Source organism: Dama dama, chromosome 3 (assembly GCF_033118175.1).
Source record: "Dama dama isolate Ldn47 chromosome 3, ASM3311817v1, whole genome shotgun sequence".
NCBI classification, from domain to species: Eukaryota; Metazoa; Chordata; class Mammalia; order Artiodactyla; family Cervidae; genus Dama; species Dama dama.
In genome coordinates, this window is record NC_083683.1 from 49,223,955 (window position 1) to 49,250,986 (window position 27,032).

The following is a 27,032-nucleotide window of genomic DNA, read 5'->3' on the forward strand; positions in this document are numbered from 1 at the left end:
CGTGTGGGTTGGGGGCTGGCGTGGCAGCTCTGAGTCAGACCGGCTGCCTTTTCTCTCCCTTTTGTGGAAGAGCTTCACGACCTCCACAAACAGTTACTAGGAGCCGTGCTGAGGTCCTTGAGAGCTCATTGAGCCTTGTACTGTGCTGCGCTTAGTCCCTCAGTCACGTCCGGCTCTTCTGCCACCCCATGAACTGTAGCCTGCTCCTCTGTCCATGGGATTTCTCAGGCAAGACTACTGGAGTGGGCTGTCATTTCCTTCTCCAGGAGATCTTCCCAACCCAGGGATCAAATGCGAATCTCCTGTGTTTCCTGCATTGCAGGCAGATTCTTTACCCTTGGAGCCACTGGGGAAGCTTTGGATGGATTCAGACAATTCCTGAGTGAGGCCAGTTTCCCTCAGCTATGCACAGAGTATCTTATCAGTACCTCTTATCATTGAGAGAAGCAGCTTCCTATTAAGATCTGTAGCCACCTTGGCTAGGACAAGTACAATGGATTGTTTATGAGTACTTGAAAATATCGGCTCTCTAAAAAAACTCAACCTTGAGGACACTACACTGAATGAAATAAATCTGTTATGAAAGGACAAATACTAAATGATTCCACTAACATGAGGTCACCAGAATAGTCAAATTTATAGAGACAGAGAGTAGGATGGTGGTTGCCAGAAGCTGGGGAAGGAGCAATGGGGAGTTATTGTTGAATGGATGCGGAGTTTCAGTTTTACAAAATGAAACGAGTTTTGTGATGGCTGCACAACAGCGTGAATGTTCTAATGCCACTAAAGAAAGTGAAAGTGAAAGTCACTCAGTTGTGTCTCTTTGTGACCCCATGGACTATACAGTCCATAGAATTCTCCAGGCCAGAATACTGGAGTGGGTAGCCTTTCCCTTCTCCAGGGGTTCTTCCTAACCCAGGGATCAAACCCAGCTCTCCTGCATTGCAGGTGGATTCTTTAACAGCTGAGCCGCAAGGGAAGCCCTAATGCCACTAAACTGTACACTTAAAAATGGTTAGAATGATAAACTTCGTTATGTGTATTTTGCCACAATTTAACAAAATATAAAGACATATAAATTAATTGAAAGATTCACTGACATAGAAGTCAAATTTATGGTTACCAAAAGGGAAAGGGCAAATTATTGTTGTTCAGTCACTAAATTGTGTCCAACTCTTTGTGACCCCATGGACTGCAGCATGCCAGGCTTCCCTGTCCTTCACCACCTCCTGGAGTTTGCTCAAACTCATGTCCATTGAGTTGGTAATGCCATTCAATCATCTTGTCCTCTATCTCCCCCTTCTCCTCCTGTCCTCAATGTTTCCCAGCATTGGGGTCCTTTTCAATGAGTCGGCTCTTCTCATCAAGTGGCCAAAGTATCACAGAGAGAAAATTAGGAATTTGGGGTTAACAGATACATACTACTATGTACAAAGTGGACGAACAACAAGGACCTGCTGAATAGCACAGGAAGCTATGTTCAATGTCTTGCAATAACCTATAATGGAAAAGAATCTAAAATTTATATATACAGAGAGAGCTGAATCACTTTGCTATATGCCTTAAACATTGTAAATCAGCTATACTTCAATTAAAATAAATATAAAAAGATATATACATATAAGTAAAAATCTAATAAACATCTATTTCTTCTGAGGGTCAGTGAAAACCATAGAGATGCTCCTTCTATCATAAAAAGCCAGCAGAGGCATGTTGAAGCATTTAAGAGGCGGCCGTTCACAACACTCTTTTGTGGGGGAGCTGATTCTCCCTAGAGCGAGTCCTTCTAGGTCAATGTGATACCATCTTCATCTTTGTGTCCTTGTGGCTCAAAATATGAGGTTCACAGTGTCCCTGGGTTTATATTACTAAGATAACCAAAATGCTAAGTGGACTCTTCAGTTCTACCAAAATTTAATTAAAAAAAAAAAAAAATCAGACTGCTTTAAAGCAACTGAATTCAGTGGGAGGAAAAAATGCATTTCTCTTTGAAATTTGAAGTTATATAAGTCAAACTTCAAAGAACATGAGCACATTCTTTCATGCTGCATTTTTTTTTTTTTTTTTTGTGGGTGGGGAGCTGAAGAGCTTAAACCTTTGCTGCTCTGACCTCATGTTTCACTGAAACTGTGTAGCCTGGGAAATCAAACTTCACACTGGACCAACCTCTGCCATGCATTGGTTATTGACTCACCTGAGAGCAGCCTGGTCAATAATTACCTGAAAGAAAATGCTAGTTTGATCTAAAAATGAAGCTCGTGTTTTCATGATCAAAGCAGCTTCTCAGGGAGAAGCGTACCGCACATTGATTTTACTCCCAAATGGAGATGCAGAAGGCTCCCGAAACCTTCCTCACTTGACTTTCACGTGAGGCTGCTTCTTTTATATTTATAAGTCTCTGTCGTGTAGTCATGTCCGACTCTTTGCGACCATATGGGCTGTAGCCCGCCAGGCTCCTCTGTCCATGGGATTCTCTAGGCAAGAATACTGAAGTAAGTTGCCATGCCCTCCTCTAGGGGATCTTCCCAACCCAGGGTTTGAACCTAGGTCTCCCACATTGCAGGCAGATTCTTTACTGTCTTTAGCCACCAGGGAAGCCCTTATAAGTCTCTTCCAGGCAATAAAGAGGAGTGTTATGGAGTATCTTTTGTGTCTTCAAGGTCTTGTCTCCCCAGTAGTACTCAAAGTTCCTTGCGCAGAGAGTATCATATTTTGTTAGTAAAGTTGGGTCAGAGTCGATACTGGACACATTGTCCTTGTTAACTGCAAGCTATTACCCAATACTTTCTGGCTGAAATGTGCTTGTAATTCATAATCAAGTGATTGGCTGAATGTCTATTGTTTATTGAAGTGGATCTTAATGCAAACACAACTTCCCTCTTCATTGACAACCTTACCTGCAAAACTCACTTTACACGCTCTAAACTCAACCAGGTGGGGACAGAAGAAGTGGTTGTTGGCCATCCTCTGAATCAGTGATTGACATGATAGATTGTTCATTTGCTTATCTCTCTTTGTTCATCTACTTAAAAAATGTTTTCTATTGCAGTAAAATACACACATACATAACATTTACCATCTTAACCATAACATCTTAACCGTAAGTGTGCAACTGAGAGGCGTTAAACACATCCCTCATGCTGGGCAGCCAACACCAACATCCATGCACAGAACTCTTTTCATCTTGCAAAAGTGAAACTACGTACCCATTGAGCAATACCTCCTCCCATCCCCAGCATTCCCCTAGCCCCTGGCAACCACAGTTCTACTTTCTGTCTCTATGACTGCAACTATTCTAAGTACTTCATGTAAGTGGAATCATGCAGTTTTTTTTCTTTTTGTAACTGACATTTAATGTAGAAAATGCCCTCAAGTTTCATCCATATTGTAACATACAAAGGAAACAGAATTTCCTTCCTTTTTAAGGCTGAATAATATTCCATTATATGTATATACCACAGTTGCTTATCCATTCTTCTGTTGATGGACATTTGGGTTGCTTCCACATTTTTGCTATTATGAATAATATTGCTATGAACATGAATGTGTGTTTATCTACTTTTTAGCTCAACAAAAGCCCATAGTAACAATTCATTTAGAGGCATGAACACCATAAGAGGATTTGTAAAAGCAAAAGGATTCATGAACTATTTCAGCCATGAGCAAATATCCCTCAAGCCATCTGTTTAAGCCAGCTCTAAACTCCATTGCATTATGTGGAAAATAAAGTAGAATCTCCATTTTACTTGGTTAAAAGTCACTCAAGGGTTCTACACACTGCTCAACTGTTTTAGGATCATAGAAATGTTTACTAGAAGGGATATATATACAAGACCATTTAGTGATTCCCATTCTTCGTTGTCCATCAGAAGGCTCTTGATAAAAATACTGATGCATAGATCCCACGCCCAGAGATTCTGATTTAACTGGCCAGTAGATAGGCATCAGTAGTTTTCAAAGTTTCTCGGGTAACTAATGTGTAGCCAGAGTTGACAATCACTGATACAGCTTAACCCTCCTCCTCACTCCCATTTAGAGAGAGAAAGGGGAACAATTTGCTGAAAGTAACACAGAAATTGGCGGAATGATGTAAACAGGAATTTTAATATCCTAAATCTAGTACTCTAAACCTCTTGAAACTTCTTTATACAGTACTCTGCCTTCAACTCTGATCTTTACAAAGTGCGAACACATAAAGTACTATCAAGTGGATGATTTTTATTCAACCAAGAAAGATTTAAATTGAGATTAAAGCCAAATTGGCAAGTTTATTTTAGTTTTCATTTCAGTATCTGAATGGTGATGAATCCAAAAGATGAAAGGATTCTGCCTATTACCAGAAATCTGCCAAAGGAAGACAAAGTCTGTGTGGGCTTTGAGGTATTATACACTCCTAAAAGAGGTTCATCAGAGACAAAGTTTAAAGCAGAGGAGAAAACAGAAATGAAATAACAGGAGAGATTCTAAAGATGATTATATTCTGTTGTAAAAGTCAAGTAATGGAAATCTAAGAGGACATACAAATGGCCAATAAACATTTGAAAAGAGCCTCAGTCTTACCAGTGGTCAGGAAGCTGAAAATTAAACTACAGCTTGATTTATCAGATCAGGAAATGTGAAAAATGGATAACATGCAGGGCTGGCAAAGATATGGGGAAAAGGGAACCCAAGGCATATTTGGGACATGTGTTGCTTCCAAACAGCCTCTGAGGAGGAATGTACAAAAGGTCCTGGCAAGGAAGTCATTGGGAAAGATCCACTGTTCTTCATTAACTCCATTATTTTGCTTTCCACTCAGATCCTTGACAAAGAGAATACCAAGGAGGGAGTTCCTCGCTTTGGACCAATCTTCTGTTGCTTTTTCCATGCTTCAGATACAGGAGACTTAAATTCCTATTTCCAATTCAAGTGAGTTTGAATCCATTTTGCTACATGCTGTTGATGAGTCCACATTAATACAGAAAGTAAGCTCTTCATGTAAAAGTTTCTTAGGTTGACTGGGCTGCTGGGCTGTATTTTCCAATGAACCTACTGAAGTTCTGATTTTCTTTCTCAATCTCCTTGAAGCAAAATTTCAGTACACAAAGTACCTAATTCTTGTCTAAGGTCTTTGCTGAGTGTGTGTGGATCACTGCCTGAGAAGCTCAGCAGTGTTTGGGCTACTCTTCCTTCCATGTGCTCTTGCATGCATCCAGAGCCCACTCCAGCAACGGATCTGAGTCTTCTCAACTGCAGAAAGCAATGCTCACCCACTCCCCACCCTGGGCTCCTCCTCACCAGGTTGCAAGTCCTCAGGTTCTATATTCCTGGGTGGTAACCGTTCCACCAGCTCAGCTGCAGGCTGTGCGTCTCACACTATTTCTTGAGTACCTGCTGGTACCAGGCTAGCACTTCATTCTCTCATGTTTGCATTTTAACCTCCAACAATCCAGTAAGGTAATTATTATTTTTATTCCTATTTACATATGAGAAAGATGAGGTTTAGAGAGTTCAAATGTCTTTCATGAGGACATGTAGCTTGTAACTGGCAGAACAGTGTCACCTGCATGTAAATGAGTTTTGAGGAGTGAAAACATAGTCTTCCACCAGTCTCCTCTTATAGGAGACACTGTGTGTGAACACATCTCCCAGGTACCAGCTAATGTGTGGGATGCTGACCCCAGGCTGGTGGCTCCAGTGACCAAGCCGAGATCCCTGAGCGACCTTCACTGGAGGGAGGCCGCTCCTGTCACTGCTGCCCCCTGCTGGAACCGGGTCTCTCTGCCAAGCTGAATTCAGGGGCCATGCACGCCTGTCCCTGATGCTCTAACTGGATCCATTGCACCCTCTCTTTCTTCTGGGAAAATGGTCAGAACCTCAGGGAGTTTGCCCCCAGTATATCTTCTGAAATTGGGACCCTAAAGGCTGCCAGCTATCAGTTCCCTCTGTATCCCTCTGGGAAGAAGAGAGAACACCCTCCTTCTTCCTAGAGCAGAATATTTGCAATCTTGTCCCACAGACTGTCCCAGAAAAGCAGGCAATGCTCCATGGAGATGAGCAAGACTCGGACTCCACGAAGATCCCCAGCCTCCAGGGAGAAGGTTGGGGGTGGAAAGGGATAGTTAGGAAGTTTGGGACGGACATGTACACACTGCTATATGTAAAATGGATAACAAAGATCTACTGTACAGCATACGGAGCTCTGCTCAATGTTACATGGCAGCCTGGATGGGAGGGGAATTTGAGGGGGAATGGATACATGTGTATGAATGGCTGAGTCCCTTTGTTGTTCACAGGAAACTAGCACAACATTGTTCGTTAACTGGCTCTATCCCAATACAAAATAAAAAGTTAAAAAAAGATTCCCAGCCTTTTCATATGATGCAATATGGTAATTCCCTTGACACCTGGCATAGGCATTCACCAATCAGAACTTCAGGAATCTCTCATGAATATGAATCAACAATGAAGACTTGATCATCAAGACTGATGGCATCCCCTTCCGCCCACTGACCTCAGACAAAGAATTCATGTACTTTGTGTACAGTAATTTTGCTTTAAGGAGATTAAGAATGGGAATCAGAACTTCAATGGATTCATTAGATGATATTCCCAGGCAGCCCAGCCACCTTAAGACAATTTTACAGCATGAAGTGCTTGCTTTCTGTTAATGTGGACTCATCATTAGCAAGTAGCAGAAATGGGCTCAAATTCACTTAAGCTGGAAATAGGAATTTACAGTCTGTATCTGAACCATCGAAAAATCCATGAAGATTGATCCAAAGCCATGAACCCCCATTGGGATTCTCTTGTCTTTGCCTCTCTCTGCAGGCTGGCTTCACTCTGTCCAAGTTCAGAGGTGCCAGGGGAGAAGAGGAATGAGCATGAAAAACAGCATCTTAAACTCACATCCCCTCCCCTCTAAGACCAATAAGGAGAAAGCCTTCCGAGCAGCAAATCCTGGAGAAGGATTCAAATTGTCCTCTTTTGGATCCCATCACCATTTCTGAGAGCTTCAGTGGGCTTTGTTACCATAAGAAATAGAAAGAAGTGCTGGGCAGAAAATGAAAAATGGCCATTACAGTAAAATGAAAATGTGTTTGTAAGATTTACATTTGTCTTGGTTTTCATAAATTTTAGTTTTTTAAAAAAATAGTTTAAGTAGATTCCCAAAGAAAGAATCCTAACTAATACAATTGTAACCATTGGAAATTAGATCTTAACTTACCTGTATTTTTTTCCCCTTTATCCCATTTGTCACTATTTTTAAGCTTATTGTATGATCATTTGATAATTGCTTGTCTGCCCAACCGGAATGTAAACTTCATGAAGGCAGGGATTTTTTTATTCACCATGATTTCCATAGCACTTAGAACATTCCTGGCATACAGCTTGCATCTACCACATCCCGTGAAGGGCTGAATAAAGAATCAACTCAACCTTTTCTAGGCTCGATGTAAGTCACCACCAGATGATTCCAAAGTTAGCTGAAGAATCATAGGTTAAGAAACACTGACAGAAAGAAAGAGGAAGTGAGATGAATACCTGGCATTAGAAGATCCAACCAGCCTCACCATTTATGGTCTGACAGGAAACTCCCAGAACAGAAACACGATAATACCGAAAAACAATGATCTGATGAGCTAAACATGAAAAATTTAAGATGGTCATAAAACAAAAAGGTTCAAAATTCTAGCTAATTCTGAAAAATTTAAAGTTTACAGAAAAAGCTAATATTTATAATATGTGAAAAACCAAATTTGGCTTAAGAAACCTACCACCTATCATTATATTTCTATTTGGTCCAATTTTTGGATGGAAATACCATTAAGCCAGACATCCAGAGAGATCTCATTACTGGCCTGTGTTTTATGGAGCAAAACACTCATGAAAACACACCACTTGGGTACTTCAGTGGGTTGTGCTAAAAATTATAGCCTTTCAAAGACTCTTAAATACACATGCTCTTGCCCGATGTACACTTTAATAAAGCACTTTAATAAAATACAACTGTTTGAGTTTCTGTTAATTAAGCTGACAGCTTCTGGTGACCAGGACTTCCTGTGTCTGAGGCCAGGCCAGGCCACTTGCTCCTCAGTGTGGCTGTTAACATGCACAGAGAAGCATGTTAAGAAAGGTGGAGAAGGGGAATTTTGAGGCTGATGGGTACCCTGTAGGAAACCAAGATTTCTGTGAGGTCAGAGGAGGGGCCCAATGATATTGTGATTTATAATAGGAAATACATATTTGGCCTTTTTCCCCTTTCCTGACACAGGGCTCCTAAAACCCTTGTAAATTCATCAGTGACAGGCACACTAGGGGCATCTTTCTTTCTAATGGGGCGACTCTGGGTGGCTCCTGAATGGAGACTGGTCACCAGAAAGAGCAAGCCATGAGTAGGAGCTTTGAATTTTCAGCCCACTCCACCACTTCTCTAGAGAGGGAAGCAGGGCTGGAAGTGGAGTTCATCATTGATCTTGTTATGTGAGGAAGCCTCCACAATATAAAAGCCTACTCATACAAAAATAGTAGGGGGCCTGAAGAGCTTCCAGATGCGTGAGCATGTAGAGATGAGGGGAGAGTGGCAGCCTTGGAGAAGGCAAGGAAGGTCTGTACTCTTTCTCCATAGCTTGCCCTAAGCATTTCTCCCATTGGGCTTTTCTTGAGTTATATCCTTTTATAATAAATTGGTGATCTAGTAATTAAAGTGTGTCTCCGAGTTCTGTAAGCCACTTTAGCAAATTAATCGAATCCAAGGAGAGGGTAGTTGGAATCTCAATCTACAGCCGATGCATCAGAAGCCCAGCTGACAAACTGGACCTCTGACTGTCATCTGGAGAAGATGAGTGGGAGGTGGGGGGTGGCAGTCTTGTAGGACTGAGCCCTTAGCTGTGGGGTCTGATGCTATCTCCAGGGAAACAGTGTCAGAAATGAGTTGAGTTGTAGGACCTCCAGATGGTGACTGAGAATTGCCTGGTGGTATGGGCTTCCCAGGTGGCACTCGTGGTAAGGAACCTGCCTGCCAGTGCAGGAGACTTAAGAGATGTGGGTTTGCTCCCTGGGTCAGGAAGATCTCCTGGAGGAGGGCATGGCACCCATTCCAGTATTCTTGCCTGGAGAATCCCGTGGATAGAGGAGCCTAGCTAGTTACAGTCCATAGGGTTGGAAAGGGTTGGACATGACTGAAGCAACTTAGCACACACACACACACACACACACACACAGGGGAAACCCCATCCTACGTTGGAACTGGTACTAGAATCATCTTAGGCCCCCATGCCCCTCCCACTAGAGACTCATATGGAGGGGAGGGGGCAGTGATTGAAGCATGTGACTCCCTGGCAGGCAGCTCCATGCTTCCCTCCAAGGAACTGGGATGACAATCAGTGTGGACACAGGTGAGCTCAGGGCCAGCATTTTGCTGATGCTTCGTCACCTTGCCTGACCTCAAACACCAGTTGAGAGGGCTGGCCAGGACAGCTTCCCATACGAATCCACTTTCCATCCCACTATGCAACACCTCCATACGTCAAGGTATGTTCAACACAAGGATTACTTCACAACGAAAGACTTAATTCCACGAACAGGAGAAAAAGTATGCAGTAAGGAGAAATGTGAGGAATTTATCTGATAAAAGAGTTCTTGACTTTAGAAAGAGAAGATGGAAAGCACCAACTCTTCCGCGTCAGCAATAAAATGGTCTTTGGGGATTCAGGCAGCAAAGCAGAAAGAGCTCAGACCAGGCGGCAGAGCAGTTACCTTGAGTGATGGGTCTGGTGCACACAGCTCAGCGGCTTTCCTGGTGGGTTGCCCTCTGGTTCCGTCTCCCTGTCTGTAAAAGAATGAAAGGTTATCTAAGTTCTCATCCAGGTTTAATTTTTTGACTTTCATATAAGTTTTTCAGTTAAAAATGATAACACTTGCTAACTCTATCATTGTTAGGATGTTTTTCTACTCTTTAAGGGACGATATAGGGAGTATTTTCCAACATTGATGAGGGAATGAAATGACTACGAGACTGTACTTGTCTCATTAAGGCAACAAGTCATAGCGTGTTCTTTCAAAAGACACCTGTACTTTGTCACTCTTTCAATCACTCGTGCTCTATTCACCTTCCCCTTGTGACCTTTATTCCTCCAGAAGCAGTTTTAGAGCTACTTCTTACGAGAACCTTTTTTTAAAGGAGAAAAATATTCTTCTTACACAAATCCAAATAGGATTTACTAAATGATAAATTTGACTAAAGTATTGACAAAATTGGGCTTCCTTTGTGGCTTAGTGATAAAAGAATCTGCCAGGCAGTGCAGGAGACAGGGTTAGATCCTTGGGTGGGGAAGATCCCCTGGACTAGGGCAACCCACTCCAGTATTCTTGCCCGGGAAATCCCATGGACAGAGGAGACTGGTGGGCTATAGCCTATGGGGTTGCTAAAAAGTCAGACATGACTTAGCGACTAAAACAATAACAATTGACAAAATCAGTTTTTAAATTCAGTGCTGAGCAGTGGTCTCCATCACTTTTGCATATAATCATATTAGTAACCCAGTGTATCTTATTTTCTTTTTCATTCCCAGGTCATAGTTACCCCAGACCCCAGGCTCCTCCCACCAAGCTTAGCTCCTCCCATTACACATGCACATCACAACACACTTTGCTTCCACACTCCAATGTCTTTATCCTACTGTAGGATAAAGTCTAAAGACTGGACTCAACCCCGGAGTCCATTTGCACTGGCTCACATCTGTCTGAGCACCCCAGCTACAATTACTCCCTTACACAGTCCGTGGTCCTGTCTCTGGGAAGATTCCCAGTTCCAGGCACACCCCAGACCCTTCCCACTTTGCTCATTCTCTTTACTGACTTGGACCATCTTCCCTCCTTTTTTCTGGCATTTGAATCCTATCAGTTTTTCAAAACCCAGTGGAGATCCCCTTTTCTCTATGGAGCCTTCCCAGAACTCTGCATCTTGGAGGGCACTATCCTTACCTTGTATAGTCCACTGCCTGGCAGAGCAAGAGAAGTTACCTCAGTAGTCTCGAAAGTAATTCCTCACAGGGCTGTGATCTCCTTAGCAGGGCTGAGTCCACTTTTAGTCAGCACTTAAAAGCTTACAGGCCCCCTAAAGCACGGTCAGATGAGATAGGACTCAAAGTACAAAGGTACCCTGACGAGTCTCAACAGAACAAGACTAGGAGGCCCAAGGGTGAGCCAACTTCCAGTGAGATGAAGAACCCCAAGAAGGCCAGAGGCACCTCCTCTTACCAGATGCAGTCTTCTGAGTCCTGAATACAGCGTCCTTCTATTTTTTTTACCACCGGGCTCCTTCCCCCTCTCTCCTAATCTTTTGGAGTGATTAGAAGGGGATTGGCAAAAGTTGAATTCCCTAAGACCTGGGTTTTTTCTCCTGAGCCTAAGGCAATTTAACCTAATTCTTGCCCCAGTGGGTCAAAGTGACCCACTGTGACCCAGGTGTGAGCAAAGTCTCTGCAAGTAGAGGTTTGATGGAGGCCTGATAACCACAACATTCAGAAGGTGATTTGCTCAGGGTGATAATGAAAGTGACAACATAATTCATTCACATTGTTATCTTTTTTTTTTTTTTTTTGCCACACCACACCATGCAGGATCTTAGTTCCCTGACCAGGGATTCAACCTAGGCCCTTGGTGATGAAAGCATGGAGCCCTAACCACTGGCCCACCAGGCAAGTTCTCTAATTCATTCACAGTGATTGAACTCTTATCCTGTGGCAGGCCTTCTTGTTTGCACCTTTCATTCATGCATTTAATTCTCACAGCAGTTGTCTAAGTTGGACATTATTCTCTCCCTTTTACAATGAGAAAAACTTTCCTGTCCAAAGATGAGCTGCCTTCCCCCAAGTCACACAGCTAGTGAATGGCAAAGTTGTTTTCATTTAGGGGAAGAACCTTAGCTTAATTTACTTTACCATAAAACCAGAGGAGAGAAACTCACGTGTTTGCAGGAAGCAGAATCCTCAACACATTCCAGACTTCTCCAATGGTACCTCTGGGATCTCAGGGCCTCTCATTACCTGAAAGAAGAAAATGGCAAAAGTTTAATTATTCATTTTCCATCACCCTTAATGAGGGGATTAACTGCCATGTGAAACAAAAGGAAATAGTCTGACCTTCCAGGCTGTCAGGAAGTGATAATTAACTAAAACCTCTAGTCAGTGGAAACAGACAAATGAAAGTGTTTTACTGAACTTGATGCAAATGAGCTGTCAGGGTCACTAATTGAAGTCACACAATAGAGCAATGACAATGAAAAAATACACACATGCCCCAAATAGACATTTTCTGAAGCACAGTTTGTTTACAGATGCTCTTCAGGAGTTTCCAAAACTCTGCTGACTCACCTTATGTCTTAGGGTTTTGAATATCTTGAAGGGGTAGGGTTTGCAGGACCCTAGTTTGCTGGGAGGGCAGCGAAGGGGAGGCTGTGTGCATGGGGGGGTGGGGGGGGTGAAGGGAAGTTGTCAACTAAAATAATCAATAATAAGAATAGAAAAGAGTTTTATTTGAATCAAACTAGCCCAGAAGTCAGCTTCCCAGATTATCCTGGAAAAACTGCTCCAGAAAAGCAAGGTTTCCAGCACAGTTTTTTATCTTGTCAGAACAAAGAACATTAAACAAGTCAGGGTTACATTTTTTTCAAGGTTTTCAAAAAAAAAAAAAAAAAAAAAGGAACAGACCAGCATGTACACAATGAGTCAGTATGGCCTTGGCTCCTGGGAAGGCAGTCTTCTCACAGAAGGAAGACCAGAACTGCATCCCAGGATGGGGGGCATTAAGCCTTAATTTTTAACATGGACATTCTTTACCTTTGGTCAATGTGCCCTTTTCCTTAATAATTAAAGTCCATGTGCAGTGTACGTTTGATAGGCCACAAACAAGCTATTTTGGTTAGCCTCAAGTTTAAATTAAATCATGGGTAAGCCAGAATGACTTCCCCAAACCTCAACATGTGAACATTTCTCAGAGTCTGTTTAGCCTCAGATCTGAGGAGCATCAAGTAAGTGGAGACTAATTTGGAGACCTGTTCATCTCAGCCTCAGGATCAACTGGTTGGTTTTTCATGACTTGGTTGATTGGTTTGACCAAAAGTTACTGCAGGAATGATTCATGGAACCATTCTGCTGCACGGCATGTAAACACAGCCTTCTAATCTAGACTTTAGCTATTAAAATGGTCATAAATAGCTGCAAATTACTACTGTTGCGTAACTGGTGACTTCATCATGGCTCTGGCCGAGCAGATGGAGCCGCGTTCCAGGCAGTGCTGCAGGGCCCGGCCGGTCCTCAGCCTGTAACAAGTGCAGCCTGGTAGGTGTGACACGGATGACAACATGGCATCTCCTTGTTCCAGAGGAACACATTTTTCAAAAGGCCATCAAGCCTTCAAAGCCTCACACATGCTGCATGATATATAAGTATATAACTGCCCCAAATATGGCAAAACGAGTTGCTATTAATAACCCTAAGAGTCATGGGGATTTGGGCAGTCCAGTTCCTCTGCCAAAAGTTAAGAATGTTTGCTCAGTGTTTTGATTTTTTTTTTTTAAACTCTGTTCTTGATTTGCTTCAGTACCTTTCCTATTTAGCTACTCCACTGAGTATATGTCAGACTTTGCTGTGACCTTACTAGGACATGCCAATGAATACAGGATGGGAATGGAAGGCCTTTTAAAGCTATTGGGGCTTTCAAAATCATGTCTAGTAAACATTTTCCATTTCTCTCTACCATAGTGACTATCACCGTTGCCATATATGCAGAAATTGCTAAAGGGCCAGGGAAGAAAATCCCTAAGTTACTTATATTGATTATAATATTGTATCATTAACTATTTATTGAACATTTATTCTCACCAGACAGTGTTTCTATACATTGCTAAGCTTCGCATCAACCTTCCAAAGTGGGTGTTATTCCTACTTCACAAACCAAGACTCAGACATTAAGTAACTGCCCTGAGCTGATATGCAAGTGACTCAGGGCTGGAATGCAAACTCAAAACTCCTTGACTTGAGCCATATGAAACTGCCAGTGGTCAATCATTTCTGACCATCAATGGTGATTTTATGGTTTAGCCCATTACGTGTCGGTTCTGAATGGAAATCTAGAATCTCCTTCTGGTATCACCACTCATTTGAATGGAATTTTTTCAATGCAGAACTGAGAGGAGAGGGAGGGGAAATGGTCAAATGATCTATTTTCCTTCCACTGATGATTATTATTATGACAAGTAAAGACATAATGTGAAACTGCACCAAAACAAAAAAAAAAAAAAAAAAAAAGGCAAAACATGTCAAAAGCTCTCTGTTCTACTCACATTCTCTGATACATTCTATCTAAAAATCCCCACATGGAAATATGCTCATCAGACTTTTCCAAGCACTGAAATGATTTCTAGCATTTAAAAGCTAATGATATTAAGATACAATTTTGATAGATCATGTGTTTTAGTAAGCAGGTAGGCTATGAGTCTATAATACCTATATTGAAAGGATAATTTGGCAAGAGCAATTAAAGTTTCTTGGGAATTACCAGAAAGTCAATAGCATAGTGGCTTAGATAGGAGCTATTGTCTATAACAAATTATTTCTCTGAGTTTTTTTAGAAATAATTCATAAAAAACTCTTCCTTTTAGTTCACAGTTTTCTCTAATGATAAAGTAAGAAAAGGAAATATTATGGCAACCAATAATAATTATTGCATTTAATACAAGATAGCTACTGAATAGTAAATTGTTAAATGCATCATAATTGGGATGTTTAGTGTCACATGTTAGGGTTAAAAGAGAAATAATTAAAAAAAGGTTAGTCTCAAGTCAAGGAGCCTTAGAGTGAGATTTCAGTCAAAGGAAGAATCTCATTTTACTGAAGGGGAAACTGAGGCAGAAGAAAACCAAATTAAATAGCAGAACCATTCAACTCATTGGCAATACCTCAGTGACAAGCATTCAGTTCTCTTCTCATTAATGCTTTCCCTCCCTAAAATCACAGTCTGGCTCTATGTAATATTGTTTATTGTACTCTACATTTCTTTTCCTTGAAGAAATCTGGAACAAATAATGAGATGTGCCTAACAAGTTAATACATTAAAATGAACTCAATATCCTGGATGATTATATCCTAAGATGGGATAAACTAGATTCTTATTGAAACAAGATGATCAAATAACTTTAAAAGTAAATTCCTATAGATCTACTACTAGCCTTCAAAGTCTGATTGGTCTTTCTCATGGCCAGAAAAAGTTTCCTTTCTATCTGAACCGTTCCAGACTCTCTGTTTATCTGTCATATGGGAGGCATCTGATTCCAGATACTGGAGGATTTAACATGACTCAAGGTTTTGAATCAATATTATGAATAGAAATCTGAAACATCACAAAGTTTATAATAGCTTTACCATATTACTTTGTGAACCAAATGACACAACCAAATGGGATAAGTACCCACAATGAAACAATTCCTAATATTTTTCTAAAATAATAATAAACATATAGAGAAAGAAAAGGGAAATAAGTGTATTAACTGATGGATGAATAATTCAGCTTCTACCTTAACAATGACTCAGTCTGTAAAAACTGGCATGTTTACAAAATAAATCATACTACTGGAGCAGAAAAGACAGGCACATAATATGCAAGTGAACCAAACATGCTCACAAAATAATTTTCTTTTATTTCCATATATGATTTTCTTGAGTGTTCTGAATATCACTCTGGCCTTTAATGACATGGAAAAGAGAAATAAAATGTTAATGATTGCTAGAAAAAACAGTCCTTTATGCACGAAAATAACTTGCCTTAAAGAGTATTTATGAATAGCACTGGATTCAAGAGTTTCTATTAATAATCCTTCATTGGCCATAGGTCAAGTCTGTGAGAATGGCCCCTTTTCCAAGGAAGGAGTGGAAAAATTGCACAGTGTAGCCCTTCCTTCGGAACCACTGGGTTTATGTGCTGACACCTGCATTGATGAACATGTGCTGAATGTCCTAATTGGAAATTCAGCTTTATGACTGGTAGGTAATGGACGTGACCTTGTGGATTTATGGACCGATGTTGGGAGTGTACGGATGGAACAGGAGCTTGTGCTGGCTCAGAAAATCCCTTCAAATACCTATATTGGCCTCATTAATCATGACCTTGTGACTATGGCTGGGCCACCTCTAAATCTTTTCCTGGGCTAAGTAAATGCTGCTTTCCTGTCTTTCTCATCCTCTTCAAACCATTCTAGCAAAGTTCACATGGAAGTCCAGAAAGAGTAGCAAAAGGGGAAAGGAAAGTTTCTTAGAATGTCAGTTCTGACACTCTAAAATTTAAGAGAGGTGGAGAAAGAGTATTTGTTCAATTTATGTATATGACCAGTATCCATCCAAGTGGATGCTATAGGGGTCAGCCTTCATAAAGTACATTCATATACTAAGGTGTCAAGTATGCAAAGATGGTGAGGACATAATCCTTTCCTATTCTCAGGCACTTACAATTTGATAGAAGAGTTTTATATGTGTGTGAGTGTGTGTGTGTGTGTGTGAGTGTGTGTGTGTGTGTGTGTGTGTGTTGTAGGGGAATAGAAAAATGTTTCTGCATAATGATAAGCAGCTCTTTTAGGCAGAGAGCATGGTCAGCTACTGAGATAAAAGAACTTGCTCTGGGAAGATTCCTAAAATATATTCTAACCGATGCCCAAAATGGTATTGGGAATTATTATCCCTTGGTGTCTAACGCTGCATTCTCACAGAAGTGCTTTTTAAAGATATTGCTGGAGAAGTCAGACAATTTGATATAAGAGTTTTTCAGGTCATGTTCTTTCCTCACAGGAGAGAGAAGGACTGCACCAAAGCAGGGTGCTGGTCGGGAAGAGGCTGTTGGTTGCCAGGAATCTAATCTCATGTGAATTAACTCAAATGAAAAAGAGGAGTTACCTGTAAAGATAAAACTGGCAATCTCATGGACATCCAGAGGCAGGAAGCAAAGTCCAGGTGGATGTCATAGCAACCTAAGCTGGGAACTAGAATGTCAGTGGGTCTCTGATTCTCTTTTTTTTTGCTCTTTCTCTTTTGACGCTTCTCCCTGTTTTTTAGCATATCTAATGCCTTCCCTCTAAAGAGTTGGCTTCCTCTGATTATTTATAATTTGGCTTTCAAGTAACTCTGATTGTATTTGACTTTGGCATGCACTGGTGCCAACCTCAGTCCAGACTGGACGTGAGCTCTGAGCAGGAGCCCACAGCCACTGATGGCCATGTCTGTAATTCAGTTCAGATTCTGAGACAGTGGTTGTCCATGAGGCTGCTCCTGGTCTATTCAGATTGGGGCGAGATGGACATGGGGTGGGGTCAGGGCCACGAAGGCCTGTCCTTTACCGCAGAGACTGTGAACAGCAGCAATTCTCAGAGGCAGGAACTGGGGAGAAGGCACACGTGTCCTGCAGAGTGTCAACCACTACACCAAATCAAATGTTTCCTTCTCACAGTGTGGCAGGGGGCAAGCCTCAGTGGAGAGGAGAGGAACCCTGTCTGATATGACACAAAGCTGAGCAGGACAGCATTTGGAGCATGGGTACTAATATGGTTTCTGAGTCTGCATCCCTTTCTCCCTTGACCACAAATTTAACAGAAGGTAATCGCTGTTTCAGCGATGGTGCTGCCCTCCCTGTGAATGGGGCCAAGAGAATCTCTGGGTAAACTGAGGAGACACACACAGCTAGATGAGTAAGTAAGAAGGTGTTAGTTGCTCGGTCTTGTCTGACTTGTTGCGATCCCATGGGCTGTAGCCCGCCAGGCTCCTCTGTCCGTACAATTCTCCAGGCAAGAATACTAGGGTGGGTTGCCATGCCCTTCTCCAGAGGATCTTCTCTATGTAGGGATCGAACCCAAGTCTCCTGCACTGCAGGCAGATTCTTCACTGTCTGAGCCACCAGGGAAGCCCCCATGCAGCTATATACTGAGGTACTTTTCATTAATTCATTCAGTTAGTTAATGTTAGTAAGTACCTGTTCTGTCTTGTGCCAGAAGAGCAGGAGAGCCCTATATACTCCAGAAGTTTATTTTATTAATGGTTCTTTGGGGTATGTATTTGTTGACTTTCCACTGAATACAGTCTAGATATCACCAGTGAGAAGTTCCCAAAATACTCTTGGGATCTACTGTATCTAAAAATTTCTAAAAGCAAAATATTAATAAATACAGATATATAATCAAGGCTCATTACTGGTTCTTAAAACTAAGTTCAGTCCAGTGCCTGGAAAGAAAAACTAAGCAGAAAGCCTAAAATAAACATAATATAATCCACCTCGCTTTCCCTTTCTCGCTTCTGCATGGATTTAATATGAGCTTCTAACTGGGAGGAAACGTACTATGTTTGCTACAGGCAGATGTTTATGTGTGTTTTGAGTTTTCAAAATTAGATAAGGAGCTATAAAAAGAAGGAAGAGGGTGTTCATTTAAGAAGTTGTCATTACATTGTATGTTTTGAGGGGTGTATTTTCCAGATCCACACTTTTCTTTATAGACATATGAGTTATTTTAGGTATTCCTAGTTGATATAACAGTCAGAAACCTGAACCAGGCATCAGGGGATTTGGGTTCAGTGTAAGGGGTGTAAATCTAAACAAGTCTCTTTCCTCCCAGGAGCCCCACTTTTTTTGTCTTTTTGGCTTATCTATCCAGTTACTGGGGGCTTCCCCAATGGCTTAGAGGGAAAGAATCTGCCTGCAATGTAGGAGATGCAGCAGACTTGGGTTCGATCCTTGGGTCAGGAAAATCCCCTGGAGGAGGACATGGCAATCGACTCCAATATTCTTGCCTGAAAAATCATGTGGACAGAGGAGCCTGGCGGGTTACAAAAGGAGCAGTCAAAAGAAGGGGCGGCAGAGGATGAGATGGTTAGATAGCATCACCGACTCAAAGGACAGGAATTTGAGCAAACTCTGAAAGATAGTGGACAGAGGAGCCTGACAGGCTTCAGTCTATAAAGGCTGCAAAGAGTCTGACACAACTTAGTGACTGAAAAGTGAAGTGAAAGTTGCTCAGTGGTGTCCGAGTCTTTGCGACTCTATGGGCCTGTACAGTCCATGGAATTCTCCAGGCCAGAATACTGGAGGGGGTAGCCTTTCCCTTCTCCAGGGGATCTTCCCAACCCAGGGATTTAGTGACTGAACAACAACACAATCAAGTTATTAGCAGTATCAACTGAGAGGTAAATGTTAACACTCTTTGAAAACTGGAGAATACCATTCAGTAAGAATTTGAATTTGACTGAGTAAATTCAGAACTTTACTGAAAAATCAGTATTATTGCCTGACCTTGACACTAAAGTTGTCTTACCCAAACTTACAATCTATTTTTGGTGATTATGTAATCAAAATTCCATCTCAAATATATTTAAACTAACATATTTAACTCACATAGTGGCTGCATTACAAGTCTATTTTCAGAAAAAAAAAATGCTGGAAGGAACAAAAAACACTGAAAAGGATAAGTACATGAATATTTATAAATTCCTATTAACTGTGCAAAACAATAATTTTAATTTTTTTGGAGAGTGAAATCTATGTAGAACTAAAATGCAAAACAAGAACAGAAAAGGCAGGGAGGTTAAACAGCTCGAGAGGTTTAAGGATATAAAAATATCAGAGGAGTGGTAAAAATAATAATTTCTATAATTCTGTAATAAACCTATATGTTGTAATCTCTAGGATAACTATTATCAGCATAAGAAACTAATGTATTATTTGTAAGTTATTAAAATAAAAACATTCAATAGTTTAAAATTTTTGAATAATCTAAAAAAGGCAAAAAAAGGGAAAAAAGCATAAAACAAGGAGAAAAGGAATATGAAAGAGGAGAGCCTAATAGAAAATGAAAAATAAAATAATATCTAGAACCTAATTATGCCAGCAACTACAAGGAATGTAACTGAACTAAATTTGAAGTAAAAGACTATGACTTTCAGACTAGGTTTAAAAAACCCAACTGCATGCTTTAAATATATTAACAAAGAAATGTTTAATGTAAAAGGAAAGATAAATATATCATGCAACACTAACAACAATGAAAATAATTATATAAATCTACCAGTATCAGGCAATGTGAACTTCAAAGCAAGAAATATTATCAGAGATAAAGAGAGGTCAGTCCAATAGGAAGATATTACAGTCCTAAGATTCTATACACCCAATAGCATTGTTTCGAAATAAATCAAACCAAAATGGACAGAATGAAAAGGAAAAATGTTCAAATCAAAAATCACAATGGGCAGTATTAGCATAACTTTCTCAACAACTGGTAGAATAAGCTAAAAATAAAAAATCAGTAAGTATATAGAAGATAATAACAGTATAATTAGCAAACCTGATTTAATTGCTTTGCACATAAAATTACACCTACTAATGACCGTTTCATACGCATTTCAAGTGTACATGGGACATTTATTAAAACCAATGTATTGTAATATCAGTTCAGTCGCTCAGTCGTGTCTGACTCTTTGCAAACCCATGAACCACAGCACGCCAGGCCTCCCTGCCCATCACCAACTCCCAGAGTCCACCCAAACCCATGTCCATTGAGTCAGTGATGCCATCCACCCATCTCATCCTCTGTCGTCCCCTTCTCCTCCTGCCCTCAATCTTTCCTAGCATCAGGGTCTTTTCCAGTAAGTCAGCTCTTCACATCAGGTGGCCAAAGTATTGGAGTTTCAGCTTCAACATCAGTCCTTCCAATGAACAATAGTCTCAGCAATTTCAAAATGTTGAAATATTTAATAATATCTTCTCTGACCACCTTGAATTGAACTAGAGATTAATGATGGAAACAGAAAAAACCCAACTTATTTATGTATTAATCTCAATAAACTAGAAAAAGAGTAGCAGTCAAACCTAAGGAAATAAATGATAGAGATAAAAACCAAATCAAGGAAATAATAATCCAACATATATAATACAGAAAATCAACAAACTCAAAAATTGGTTTTGAAAAGATTAGCAAATGTAATAAAACCAAGACTGATCAAGAAAAGTAAAAAGAAACCCCAAAATCAGCAACGACAGCAATGAAAGGGAGCTATCACTATAGATGGCACAATAAAAGCATGCTAAAAATAACTTTATTCAGAAAAACTTGACAATTTGGGTGATATAGACAAATTTGTTAAAAAACACAACTTACCAAAGCTGAGAGAAAAAGAATATATGACTAGCTCTGTGTATGTTTTAAAAATTTGAACCCATTATTTAAAAGCCTTTCCCCAAAGAAAAATCTAGGCCTAGAGAACTTATCAATGAATTTTCTGAAAATTTAAGGAAAAATAACCCTTATATAATTTAAACAGAAGCAAAACTTCTCAGACTTTAAAAAAAAATAGCATAAACTTGATTTAAAAACTCTGATAAGCATTCTGAGAAAATTGCAAACCGACCCTCCTCATAAACATTGTTGAAAAATTCTTAACAAAATATTAGGAAATAAAATCCAGTGATATAGTAAGCTGAGTGCTGTTTGCACTCAGTCTGGGTTTGTAAGTAGGTTTGACATTTAAAAATCATAAACTTAGTTAACCACATTCACAAAAAGAGTAAAATCACATAATCATCCTGAATGCAGAAAAAGTTTTAAATAAATTAATTCAACATTCACTTGTGATAAACATTTTTAGCCAACCAAGAATAGAACTTCCTTAATGTGATAAAGAATATCTACAAATTACCCACAGCAAACATCATTCTCACTGGTAGAATACTGAAATCTTCTCCTTAATGCTGGGACTGAGTTAAGCATGCCCACATTGTAACTGGGCTTCCCTGGTGGTTCAGTGGTAAAGAGTCAGCCTGCCATTGCAGGAGATGAGAATTCAATCCCTGGGTCAGGAAGATCCCCTGGAGAAGGGAACGCCAACCCATTTCAGTATTCTTGCCTGGAGAATCCCAAGGACAGAGGCAACCTGGTGGGCTACAACACATGGGGTCACAAAGAGTCAGGCACAATTTAGCAACTCACAAAACAAAACAACAAATAACTAGAGGTCTAGCCAGAGCAAAAGGCAAGTGAAAGTGAAAGTGGCTCAGTCATGTCTGACTCTGCGATCCGTTGGACTATACAGTCCATAGAATTCTCCAGGTCAGAACACTGGGGTGAGTAGCCTTTGCCTTCTCCAGGGGATCTTCCCAACCCAGGGACTGAAACCCAGTCTCCCACATTGCAGGCAGATTCTTTACCAGCTGAGCCACAAGGGAAGCCCACAAAAGGGAAGGGGAAGAAATAAAAATCATGGAGACTGAAAAGGAAGAAATGAAACTGTCATTTTTAGACAATAAGAACATGTACATAGAAAATTTCTAAAGAATTTATAGATAAATTCTTAGAAATAATAAGAGAATATAAGAAGGACACTGGATATAAAATCAACATACAAAAATTAGCTGCTGTAGAATGAATGTTTGTGTTCCCTCCAAAATTCGTGTTTTGAAATCCTAACTTCAACGATGAAGGTATTCGGAGATGGAGTCTTTGGGCTCTGACCCCATGAGTGGGATTAGTGCTCTTACAAAAGTGTCCAGAGGGATCCCTGACCCCTTCTACCACGTGAGAACACAGAAAAAAGCCACTGTGTATGTATGAAGAAGACAGCCCTCACCAGACACCAAATCTGCCGGTACCTTAATCTTGGACTTTTCAGCTTCTAGAACTGTAAGATATAAATTTATGTTATACATTTATAGCTCAGTGGGTAAAGAATCTGCCTGCAATGCAGGAGACCCTGGTTCAGTTCCTGGGTCGGGAAGATCTGCTGGAGATGGGATAGGCTACCCACGCCAGTGCTCTGGCCTGGAGAATTCCATGGACTGTATAGTCCATGAGGTCACAAAGAATCGGACACAAGTGAGTGACTTTCACTTTCATAAGCCACCCAGTTTATGGTATTTTATTTAGCAATCTGAGCTATGACATAAGTCATATTTATTTGTGTATACTGGCAATAAACAAATAGAAAATAAAACATTTATAATAGTATCCCAACACTCAAACACTTAGAAATAAATCTAATTGAAGATGTACAGGACTAACAATTACAAAATTTTATTGGGAAAAAATAAAGGAAAGCTAAACAAGTGGACTTGTCATGGATTGGATGACTCAGTACTACAAAGATATAAGTTTTCTTCAGATTATTACATCCTTCCATGCAATCTCAACCAAAATCCAAGATGTGGGATTATTTTTTTTCCCAGCAATGTACAAATCGATACAAATCAATTCTAAAATTCATATGGAAATGCAAAGGCCAAGAAAAGACAAGCTTTTCTTGAAGAAGAAGAAGAACAAATATGAAGGACTCAGACTATAGCAGGAACTATTATTATAAAGCTATGGATAATCAAAACTGTGTGATACTAGTACAAGAACAGATAACTGTCCAATAGAACAGAGCCACATATATATGATCACATGATTTATGACAAAATGGCCATGAAATTCTGTAGGGAAAAGGGTCTTTTCAATAAATCATGCTGGGTCAGTTGGATATCCATATGGAAATAATGTTTATTGACTTCTACTTCACATTATGTGCAAGAATCAATTCCAGATGTGTCTTAGTCCTTTTGGGTTGCTATAACAAAAATACCATAAATTTTGACATCTGGTGAGGGTCTGCTTCCTCATTCATGGATGATGTTTTGTTGCTATGATCCCACCTGGCAGAAGAGGACCTCTCCTGAGTTTAATCTCATTCAGGAGGGTTCTGCCCTTATGAACTAATCATCTCTGCAATGCCCCACCTCTAATACCACTACCTTGGGGATTAAGATTTCAACATATGAGTTCAGGGCAGAATACAGATATTCAGACCATAGCAATATCAGATTGGAGAGACAAACTGAAAGATAAAACAATACCCTTTTAGATGGAAACATTTTCATAAACTTGGACTAGGCAATGCTTTTTTAAAATAGGAAATAAAATGTGAGTCACACAGTGGAATAAAGGTCAGCTTTCATTCCAATCCCAAAGAAAGGCAATGTCAAAGAATGTTCAAACTACCACACAATTGCACTCATCTCACACTCTAGTAAAGTAATGCTTAAAATTCTCCAAGCCAGGCTTAAGCAATACGTAAACTATGAACTTCCAGATGTTCAAGCTGGTTTTAGAAAAGGCAGAGAAACCAGAGATCAAATTGCCAACATCTGCTGGATCATCGAAAAAGCAAGAGAGTTCCAGAAAAACATCTATTTCTGCTTTATTGACTATGCCAAAGCCTTTGACTGTGTGGATCACAATAAACTGTGGAAAATTCTGAAAGAGATGGGAATACCAGACCACCTGACCTGCCTCTTGAGAAACCTGTATGCAGGTCAGGAAGCAACAGGTAGAACTGGACATGGAACAACAGACTGGTTCCAAATAGGAAAAGGAGTACGTCAAGGCTGTATACTGTCACCCTGCTTATTTAACTTATATGCAGAGTACATCATGAGAAACGCTGGGCTGGAGGAAGCATAAGCTGAAATCAAGATTGCCAGAAAAAAAATCAATAACCTCAGATATGCAGATGACACCACCCTTATGGCAGAAAGTAAAGAGGAATTAAAAAACCTCTTGATGAAAGTTCAAGAGGAGAGTGAAAAAGCTGGCTTAAACTCAACATTCAGAAAACTAAGATCACGGCATCACTTCATGGGAAATAGATGGGGAAACAGTGGAAATAGTGGCTGACTTTATTTTTCTGGGCTCCAAAATCACTGCAGATGGTGACTGCAAATTAAAATTAAAAGATGCTTACTCCTTGGAAGGAAAGTTATGACCAACCTAGACAGCATACTAAAAAGCAGAGACATCACTTTGCCAACAAATGTCCGTCTAGTCAAGGCTATGGTTTTTCCAGTGGTCATGTATGGATGTGAGAGTTGGACTATAAAGAAAGCTGAGTGCCGAAGAATTGATGCTTTTGAACTGTGGTGTTGGAGAAGACTCTTGAGAGTCCCTTGGACTGCAAGGAGATCCAACCAGTCCATCCTAAAGGAGATCAATCCTGGGTGTTCAGTGGAAAGACTGATGCTGAAGCTGAAACTCCAACTTTGGCCATCTCATGTGAAGAGAGGACTCATTGGAAAAGACCCTGATGCTGGGAAAGATTGAGGGCAGGAGGAGAAGGGGACGACAGAGGATGAGATAGTTGAATGGCATCATCGACTCAATGGACATGGGTTTGGGTAAACTCTGGGAGTTCGTGATAGACAGGGAGGCCCGGTGTGCTGAGGTTCATGGGGTCACAAAGAGTTAGACACGATTGAGCGACTGAACTGAACTGAACTGAACATTCAAAAATATGGATGAAACTCTCAAGCACAGAGTTGAGCAATAAGAGCCAGACAAGAAGAGTATATATTTCATGTATATAATGTGTTGTAACAGGCAGAACAAATCCAGAAGTCATGAGAGTGGTTATCACTGGGCAGTTAGTGACCAGAAGGGAACACGGGACCTAGTGGGTGCTGGTACATGTTCTGTTCTTTGATTTGGGGGACTCTGCCCCTGTTTTGTTAATCCTCTTCTCTGTGCGCTACACGATTCTTATCTCAAACTGTCTTTGCTGGAACTTTTTTTCTCCAAAATTGTTAGACAGACCTCAGTTTCTGCTTGTGTAATTATTCAGTTTACTTTCATTATACATGATGTAGCATTGTGTTTTATTGAGGTTCTGCAAAATGCCTGCTTCTCAGGATTATTTCTGGAAACTGACTTTTTTTTTTCTTCTCCAGGTAGTTCCATAGCTTTCTGAGAACTCTTTCTGATAAGAGTTCTGTGTTCTCTGTCCATTTGCCTCTCTTCTGCACGATCACCACTCTGCCTTCTCTATGATGTTGTTCAGCTTTTGCTACTCTGTTATTATCATATTGTTGAAGGAAGAGGAAGAGATTGTCTTTAATAGAAGGAGTAATTTTCTGATTGGGGCAGCATCATGATGCCACTGTATTTCTTGTGTAATTGAAGATTTCACTGATTAATGGCTTCAATCGCCTGCCCAGGAATGACAGTGTTGTGTCCAGCCAACCTGAATATGTGGTCATGTTAACAGACATACCTCTCTTAGGGCAAGAGGTTTGTTATGCTATAATCATTTGGTATCACTCAACATGAAACTCATCAACCTAACTACACTTCTCTATTATTTCACACTCAGCAAATTTGTTTGTGATTATAAACTTGGCTTTCCAAACTTTCTAACAGGCAGAGTTCTGATCCACTGGATGTTTGCTTTAAATTCATAGATAGGTATTCTTTTGGCTTATGTTATAAGCCATTCTCCACACATCAAATTAACACAGGGGCATTAAAAATATCAAGCTTGAAGCTAACATCTTGGGGTATGTTGATATTATCAAGGTAGTCTACCTGGAGAAGCCACTATTGAGCTTTCCTCCAAGACATACTATGTTGTTGTTGTTCAGCTAGTAAGTTGTTTCCAACTTTTTGCAACCCCATGAACTCCAGCACACCAGGCTTCCCTGTGCTTTACTATCTCCCTGAGTTTGCTCAAACTCATGTCCATTGAGTCAGATGCCATTCAAACCATTTCATCCTCTGACAAGCAAACAAACACGTATGATATCCATCAGGTCAATGTTATTCTGCTTATGAAAACAGAATTAAGGTTCTCAGTGCCTTCCCAGAAAAGGGGATTTAGGAAAGGGGAATTCAGATGTCCATAAATTCTAATAAATATCATTGAATAAGTGAAAAATTCCACTTTGGAGATCAATGTGGACAGCTGCCACCCTAGTTTGTTTTTCCATCATCTAGCTGTTTCTCCAAAGGAGGAAATGTCAGTGAGCAGACTCATCCTCCAGCAACTTGTTCAGATTTGCACATCACCTCTCCTACACAAGCCTTGCTTGGTCTCCTACTGTGCATTTCTATCACAATGCAGGAGGCAAGCAGCAGCATGTCAAAACTGCTCTCTGGAGAGAGTGATAATTATTGTTTTTTTAATTTTGTTTTTCCCTATAGTTCAGTACCCCTCTGGGGACTCTCC

General features: G+C 40.4%; 1 protein-coding gene across 5 annotated transcripts in view; it reads right to left on the reverse strand.

Annotated features, from left to right (window-relative positions):
• PCED1B (PC-esterase domain containing 1B) overlaps positions 1-27,032 on the reverse strand; it is a 160,246-nt gene that overhangs the window by 124,102 nt on the left and 9,112 nt on the right. For all 5 annotated transcript variants that reach the window (XR_009690515.1, XR_009690514.1, XR_009690513.1 and 2 more), the window contains exons 2-3: positions 11,951-12,029; positions 9,739-9,811 (exon numbers count right to left, since the gene is read on the reverse strand). The gene's annotated coding sequence lies outside the window, so the exon portion shown is untranslated. The remainder of the gene's footprint in view (positions 1-9,738; positions 9,812-11,950; positions 12,030-27,032) is intronic.